The sequence below is a fragment of the Octopus bimaculoides genome, chromosome 5 (assembly GCF_046866305.1).
Source record: "Octopus bimaculoides isolate indiv1 chromosome 5, ASM4686630v1, whole genome shotgun sequence".
In the NCBI taxonomy this organism is placed as follows: domain Eukaryota; kingdom Metazoa; phylum Mollusca; class Cephalopoda; order Octopoda; family Octopodidae; genus Octopus; species Octopus bimaculoides.
In genome coordinates, this window is record NC_142932.1 from 17315223 (window position 1) to 17324459 (window position 9237).

Here is a 9237-nt window from a genome sequence, read left to right on the forward strand (position 1 = left end):
GAATCACTAAGTCAGAAAAAAAAATGCATTCATGTTTTATTGAATAGAGTGGGTATATTAACCAAAGTATACAGCATTGGGTAACCAGATACAAGATAACAAGGTAGTTATTTAAATATACATGAGGTATGCCACTCCCGAAGAGCATGTGTATTCAGATAACTGCCCTGTTAGCTAATATTTGGTTATCTAACATCTAGTTTGTAACTGATTGGTAAGACTGGCTGAAACAAGTCTATAATATTGTATACTTTGATAATGCAGCAAGGTGGCAGGATCATTAGCACACCAGGTAAATGCTTAGCAGTGTTATCCAGCTTAATTACTGAGTTCAGATTCCACTAAGGTGGACTTTGCTGTTCATCCTTTCCAGATCAATAAAATAAGTATCAGTCGAGCACTGAGATCAATATAAGTGATCCCCCCACCCCCCGAAACCTCTGGCCCTGTGCCAAAATTTGAAATTAATATTGTATACTGTGTGGGGTGGGCATTGCAGGATGTATATTTTGGCATCCAGCTATGATGACGAATTTCCTTATGTGTTTGTTCTTGTCATTAATCCACATTATTTGTTTTTGGCTTGAATATTTTCAGGATAATTATTTTAATATTCATCAATAATTCTTTTATAAAGCCAATTCAGCTGCAGTCTCCATTGATATTCCTTAGTAATTAGGAGAAGAGGTCTTGGCAATGCATGTGTAGTACACCATATACTACAGGTGCTGTTGTCTCGAGCAGGGGTTTTCAAACTGTGGTCCGTGGACCACAGGGGGTCCGCAAGGACAAGACAGGGGGTCCGTGGACAGCAAATGCTTTTTATGGGCAATTTGATTTTATATATGTTTTTTAATCGAAATCTTTTAATTGACAATAAACCTATTTGTTAAATACTGTTAAATAAATAAATGTAAAGATATATGTTATTTTAAGCAAATATTTATGTATAAACTTCATAAGCGTTTATAAGGGGGTCCCTGAGGTAAAGCCTGAAATATAAAGGGGTCTGCAAGTTAAAAAGTTTGAAAACCCCTGGTCTAGAGTACCACAAACTACAGAGGTACTGTTACTGTCGTTCCATATTGTATGATGTAATGAAGCTGGTAGCCAGTTGGTCTGCTCTATGGAAATAGTATTGATGGTCCCGGAGAAGAAAAAAGATGTGTATGTATGTATGTATGTATGTATGTATATATGTGTGTGTGTACATATGATGAACTTTCAGTTTCCATCTACCAAATCTACTCACAAGGTTTTGGTTGGCCACCAAAATCCCACGAAGGCCAGTCAGGCAGTACTGGCAACGGCCACGCTCAAAATGGTGCAATTTATGTGCCACCCGCACAAAAGCCAGTCCAGGGGCACTGGCAACGATCTCACTCGAAAATCCCACGAAGGCCAGCCAGGCGGCCCTGGCAACGGTCACGCTCAAAATGGTGCATTTCATGTGTCACCCGCACAAGAGCCAGTCCAGGGGCACTGGCAACGATCCTGATCGAAAATCCCACGAATATATATATATATATATACATGCATGCATGTGCAAGTGTGTGTGTGTTTGTGTCTTGTCTTCACTGAATGTCGTTCATTTTTAATGTTCTGTGAAAAACATGCTTGGTCAAGGGGAAATATTATCTTTCTTGGAAACAGGTAAAGGGTGACAAGAAGAAGGGCATTGTTTATTGTTTTAACATCCACTTTTCCATGCTTGTATGGAAAAATGAATGTTAAGACAATGACAACGATGACGATGACACTGCTACTGCTGCTGATGTCTTTCCAAGGAAAATAATGAAGTACTTAACCTGAGAGGCAATATTGACCCAAAAGGAAAATTTCTCAATAAAATCTATTTGATTATTTCTTAAACTCTGGCAGCCAAACAAAGCATGCTTCCTGCATCTGAAAGGACTCACATAAATTTTAGCAGTATAAATCAATAAGAATATGTTGTTATTGTAGCAAAGAAGCTTTAGTCCTTTAGCTACTATACTGATTTTTGTTGCAGGGATAGTTTTCTTTGATAAATTTATTACTTGGGTTTCTCCTGTAAGTTTTGTTCCAACACGTGTCCCTGTTTCTCTCCACTCGGTCTAAAAAATGTTTACTGTAATTTGGTTGGTAAAAGTTATTAGTGTTATTAATTAAATCAGTATTATATTATTATTATTATTATTATATTGGGATTGCTAGGAGGTTGGTGTTGCTGCCTGAGTAAACTGGTTGGAAGCACATGGTTCGGGTTTCTTTGTTGGAATAAATTGTTGCGGTGCTTAATTATGTTTGGGATGCTGGGGAACTGGTTGTGCTATCTGGGTAAATAGACTGAGAATCCGAAGGTTGAGTTTCCTCGTTGAGGGGTAAAGGGAGTTGCTTGGATGTTTCTAAATGCAAGTATGGCAAAAGTAGGCATTAAAACAATGGTGATGCAATGACACACATTCGCTCAATAGCAAACACAAAACTTGAACAAACAACAATAACAACTTGTTATTACTAGAATACATTTTTTTATTTTAATCTTCACATATTGTAATATACAAAAGATATCGCTACTCTGTATTACAGTGGTATACTGGTATAATAAACTCTGTATGACATGTCTGATAGAAGTCCCTCTTGTTTTCTGCCCCACCCTCTGTCTCTGACAATAGTGCTTTGATATGATTATACAATATGAGATGTACCTGATAAACCAAACCATAAACATGTTCTATGACAATTATGGCAGATTCACCAGTCGTAAATAACAAATGAGGATTCCACAACTTCTTACTGAGAAATCTGCATAGATGATTTGTTTAAAGTGATCAAATGTTTGTGTTGTACAATAGCTCACTCACTCCGTTGAGTCAATGTTGTCTGTCAATTTGATAAGCAATGTCAAATCATGAATGGTGTGCCACACGTCAAATGTCAAAGTGATTACAGAGCAATATGAAATGGAGTGTTTTACTCACCTAAGCTAGGAATTGAAACCATGATCTTGGGGTCGTGAGTGCAACACCTTGACCACTGAGCTATGTGATACAAAGATTCAATCACATGCACCCTCATTTGTGTCTTGATAGGATTATGTTCTTTTTAATGATAAGAGTATGTGGGGATAACAGATTCCATCAGACATGTCTAGCACAAATTTGTTCTCTGTTCTATATGACAGTGATACCTTACTATGATAAACTAACTGACATGGAAAGGATATGTTTGATAAAGTCCTGTCATGCATATTTGCTAGAATTATCAAACATATGTGATAAATTCCTGGAAAAACGTTCAACAGAACTTTAGTACATGTCCCAACAGATCAGATATTCTGCTGCATTTTTGAAATTGTATTTTCTCTCTTGTTCTCTCTCCATTCTTTGGATACATGGTGGGTTTTGAAACTCCTCATAGTGTAGAGAAGTTTATATGAGTGTTTAAGTGATTACAGAGCAATATGAAATGGAGTGTTTTACTCACCTAAGCTAGGAATTGAAACCATGATCTTGGGGTCGTGAGTGCAACACCTTGACCACTGAGCTATGTGATACAAAGATTCAATCACATGCACCCTCATTTGTGTCTTGATAGGATTATGTTCTTTTTAATGATAAGAGTATGTGGGGATAACAGATTCCATCAGACATGTCTAGCACAAATTTGTTCTCTGTTCTATATGACAGTGATACCTTACTATGATAAACTAACTGACATGGAAAGGATATGTTTGATAAAGTCCTGTCATGCATATTTGCTAGAATTATCAAACATATGTGATAAATTCCTGGAAAAACGTTCAACAGAACTTTAGTACATGTCCCAACAGATCAGATATTCTGCTGCATTTTTGAAATTGTATTTTCTCTCTTGTTCTCTCTCCATTCTTTGGATACATGGTGGGTTTTGAAACTCCTCATAGTGTAGAGAAGTTTATATGAGTGTTTAAGTGATTACAGAGCAATATGAAATGGAGTGTTTTACTCACCTAAGCTAGGAATTGAAACCATGATCTTGGGGTCGTGAGTGCAACACCTTGACCACTGAGCTATGTGATACAAAGATTCAATCACATGCACCCTCATTTGTGTCTTGATAGGATTATGTTCTTTTTAATGATAAGAGTATGTGGGGATAACAGATTCCATCAGACATGTCTAGCACAAATTTGTTCTCTGTTCTATATGACAGTGATACCTTACTATGATAAACTAACTGACATGGAAAGGATATGTTTGATAAAGTCCTGTCATGCATATTTGCTAGAATTATCAAACATATGTGATAAATTCCTGGAAAAACGTTCAACAGAACTTTAGTACATGTCCCAACAGATCAGATATTCTGCTGCATTTTTGAAATTGTATTTTCTCTCTTGTTCTCTCTCCATTCTTTGGATACATGGTGGGTTTTGAAACTCCTCATAGTGTAGAGAAGTTTATATGAGTGTTTAAGTGATTACAGAGCAATATGAAATGGAGTGTTTTACTCACCTAAGCTAGGAATTGAAACCATGATCTTGGGGTCGTGAGTGCAACACCTTGACCACTGAGCTATGTGATACAAAGATTCAATCACATGCACCCTCATTTGTGTCTTGATAGGATTATGTTCTTTTTAATGATAAGAGTATGTGGGGATAACAGATTCCATCAGACATGTCTAGCACAAATTTGTTCTCTGTTCTATATGACAGTGATACCTTACTATGATAAACTAACTGACATGGAAAGGATATGTTTGATAAAGTCCTGTCATGCATATTTGCTAGAATTATCAAACATATGTGATAAATTCCTGGAAAAACGTTCAACAGAACTTTAGTACATGTCCCAACAGATCAGATATTCTGCTGCATTTTTGAAATTGTATTTTCTCTCTTGTTCTCTCTCCATTCTTTGGATACATGGTGGGTTTTGAAACTCCTCATAGTGTAGAGAAGTTTATATGAGTGTTTAAGTGATTACAGAGCAATATGAAATGGAGTGTTTTACTCACCTAAGCTAGGAATTGAAACCATGATCTTGGGGTCGTGAGTGCAACACCTTGACCACTGAGCTATGTGATACAAAGATTCAATCACATGCACCCTCATTTGTGTCTTGATAGGATTATGTTCTTTTTAATGATAAGAGTATGTGGGGATAACAGATTCCATCAGACATGTCTAGCACAAATTTGTTCTCTGTTCTATATGACAGTGATACCTTACGATGATAAACTAACTGACATGGAAAGGATATGTTTGATAAAGTCCTGTCATGCATATTTGCTAGAATTATCAAACATATGTGATAAATTCCTGGAAAAACGTTCAACAGAACTTTAGTACATGTCCCAACAGATCAGATATTCTGCTGCATTTTTGAAATTGTATTTTCTCTCTTGTTCTCTCTCCATTCTTTGGATACATGGTGGGTTTTGAAACTCCTCATAGTGTAGAGAAGTTTATATGAGTGTTTAAGTGATTACAGAGCAATATGAAATGGAGTGTTTTACTCACCTAAGCTAGGAATTGAAACCATGATCTTGGGGTCGTGAGTGCAACACCTTGACCACTGAGCTATGTGATACAAAGATTCAATCACATGCACCCTCATTTGTGTCTTGATAGGATTATGTTCTTTTTAATGATAAGAGTATGTGGGGATAACAGATTCCATCAGACATGTCTAGCACAAATTTGTTCTCTGTTCTATATGACAGTGATACCTTACTATGATAAACTAACTGACATGGAAAGGATATGTTTGATAAAGTCCTGTCATGCATATTTGCTAGAATTATCAAACATATGTGATAAATTCCTGGAAAAACGTTCAACAGAACTTTAGTACATGTCCCAACAGATCAGATATTCTGCTGCATTTTTGAAATTGTATTTTCTCTCTTGTTCTCTCTCCATTCTTTGGATACATGGTGGGTTTTGAAACTCCTCATAGTGTAGAGAAGTTTATATGAGTGTTTAAGTGTATATGAGTGAAAATTTGAAACGTTATTGTGCCACAGAAACACATATATATGTATATACACACACAGAGAGAAAAAAAAGGAGAAAAATAAAGAAATTTAAATATAAACTTATCAAATGTTTGTGTGTACATGTGTATGTATGTGCATGTGTGTGAGAGAGAGAGACAGGTAGAAGACAGTTGACAAAATTGCTTAAATCAAAAAAATACCAAAAGGATAATAAGAAAGAAATCACGATGCATAATTACATACTTAATAACTGAAACTTGTAAAAGAATGAAAGGAAATAATTACTTGCACATATATACATACACACATATGGGTATTCACACACATACACACACACAAATACACACATTGGTTAGAAATTTTGGCACAAGGCCAGCAATTTCTGGGGAGTGGGTAAGTTGAATACATTAACCCCCAGTAATCAACTGGCACTTATATATATATATGTTTATGTATATTGTATTTGTATAAGTCTTCTCTTTCAATTTTTGTGAGCAATCATTATCATATAACATCCAACAGCCTCCATATATATATATATATATATATATATATATATATATATATATATATATATCATACAGATATAGGGTAAAAATTAATAATTAATTGATAATTAGTAATTTTACCAAGTAGTTCGGTGTGTTAAAAACCATTTTCGGTAAATGTATAAACACAATTTAAAATTTAGGGTTCAGCAAGTATTGCTGTGGTGTGTGGTGAAGCAATTCTTGCTGTACCCTAAATTTTAAATTATATATATATATATATATATATATATATATATATATATATATGCAAAACATTCAGATACTGAGATTTGAAATCAGATGTCATTACTGTTCATATCATCTGTGGATAAATTTTAAAATTGATGATATCACCAGCAGTGACATAGGTGGATTGCAGGCGCAATAACATTAAATAGCTATGAATTATAAATTTGCACGAAGTGTAATGATGCTTAACAAGCATCTACCTGCTAGAAATAAGAGCTAAAGTCTTAAATTAATCTACCGTACTGCACCAGGATAACAGAGAAAAACAGAAACAATTAAAACATTTAATAGCACAAATACCAATGACTAAATTTGAAATGATGATATGTTTAAATTAGGATACCATAAAAATTAGGTATTTAATTATACATGATAATTGTTACATGGACATGAAACACGATACTTGCAGTAAGGTTACAAAGGAAATGAAATGACTGTGGCTCACTGATACACAGGTACACAATCACAGATATTGGTATCTATTACAACAAGGTGTAAAGGCTCTATGTTTAAAGGAAGATAAAAATGGGGTTTTATAACATTCATGCTACTTCACCAAGGACATTTGTGACATCATTGAGAAGAAATAGCCACAATCTGAGATTAAAACTACTCATCCCAAAACTCACATGACTTTCCCCGATGTGCAAGATGTCGTATTATTTGATATCAGAATAATGCTATAAAATTTTAATGAGATTATATGATGTTCAAGCCTTTCTGAAAAATCCATTAACAATGTAAATCACAGCGAAGCAGCTACACTGGGAAAGAAACTGAACCCCCTTAAACTCAGCATGAGGAACTTACTTATTGCCAAACAATGCTTGTAATGTGTGAAGAAATACCAGACAATAAGAGCCCATAATGAAAATATACTGTATGAGACATTCCCAACTCGTACCAGCATGTGATATGTATGTGTTTGTATGTATGTATAAATACCTATAGCGTATCAAATTGCCATAGCAACAAATTCACTTGATAATTCTTAGATAGTGATGGAAAGGAAATAAGTCATATGAGTTCGAATAAGTTGTCCAATATAATTTTCTTCTAGTATGTATGTGAGAGAGAGAACATTACAAACAATGAATAAAATCATATAAATAAAAGCTTGTTAAAAACTATCTTGTACCAAATGTTTAAATTTGTGAACTTGAAATATTCAATAATAAAAGGAAGTTCAGAAAGTAAATTTTCCTGAAAACTTCAATTTATAAAAAACCTCAGTTGCTTAGTAAATATTTCTTTCAATAATTCATCATATCTCTAATTTAAACAAACTTCAAGGTAACCCAACTACGTTTAGCATGCTAGAAATAGCATCAGTCACATAGTTATTATTGTAAGGCTTATAGTGTTCCAAACAGCCATACCAACAAAATTACCTCTTAACTTTTTTTTTTAATTATACTGGTATTTAAAAAAAATTTCATTTTTATCTTAATGAAAACAAAGGTGAGAGAGAGAGAGAGTGAGAGATTGTTGCAATTGAAAACGGAAAATTTCACCTGCAACAAATTGTTTATTATTCAAGTAAACATTAAAATTTACTCTACAGTGAATGCAATGAATATTTAAATTGGTGAAAAACTTGTAGTTCAAATATTCAATAAATCTCAGAAATCGAAATTACAGGAAAATTATTGAAACATGAATTTATAAAAAAATTTCCAGACAGTCAAAGTCTTTAATGATTGCTTTCTTTTAATAACTGCTACATACCTAATTAACGAGCAGCTTTCTCCATTATAATAAAGATAGATACACATATATGCAAATTAATGCCACTCACACCCCTTATTTTGTCGATGACCTTAAGCTATATTCAAGTAACATTCACAACACCAGAAGACAATTAAAACTTTTTACAAAACAAAAGAATGCAGTTTGGTCAGGGTAAATGCTTGTTTTGGGGAGTCAAACAAGGAATGAATGCTGACAAGACAATAGAATATGGAGTTTAATGGACTGGAAGTCTCCAATGAAGAATGCAAAAATTATCTTAGAGCAGATGAGAATATTGCATAAGCTGGCACTGTGTAAAGCCAGGGAGATACAGAGAATGCTTTGGTAGATTGGAAGTTATGGAAATCATTGCTGTTTGCAATCAATAAGACTATATATATATATATATATATCCATAATGCTTTTGCAGTGTTAGTGCAAGTATCAATATTGGGTTACTGACCGGGCACTTGAAGTGCTCTATAACCTGGACATGAAGACTAGAAATATACTAGTAATTACTGGTACTTTCCATACAAACAATGACACTGACAGGGACTATGATAAATGGCAGGATGGAAACAGAGAGATAAGGTCAGTCCAGGTAACTTTAACTCTTTAGCATTGAGATTTCTTTGTCAAATATATTGCTTATTTATTCATGTTGTCTTGAATTAATCATAGATTATTTTGTAGCTTCAAGATTTCAGTGGTGCGTTTGTATATTTTTAGAATGACATTGTAGGGTAGGTGTGAGAAG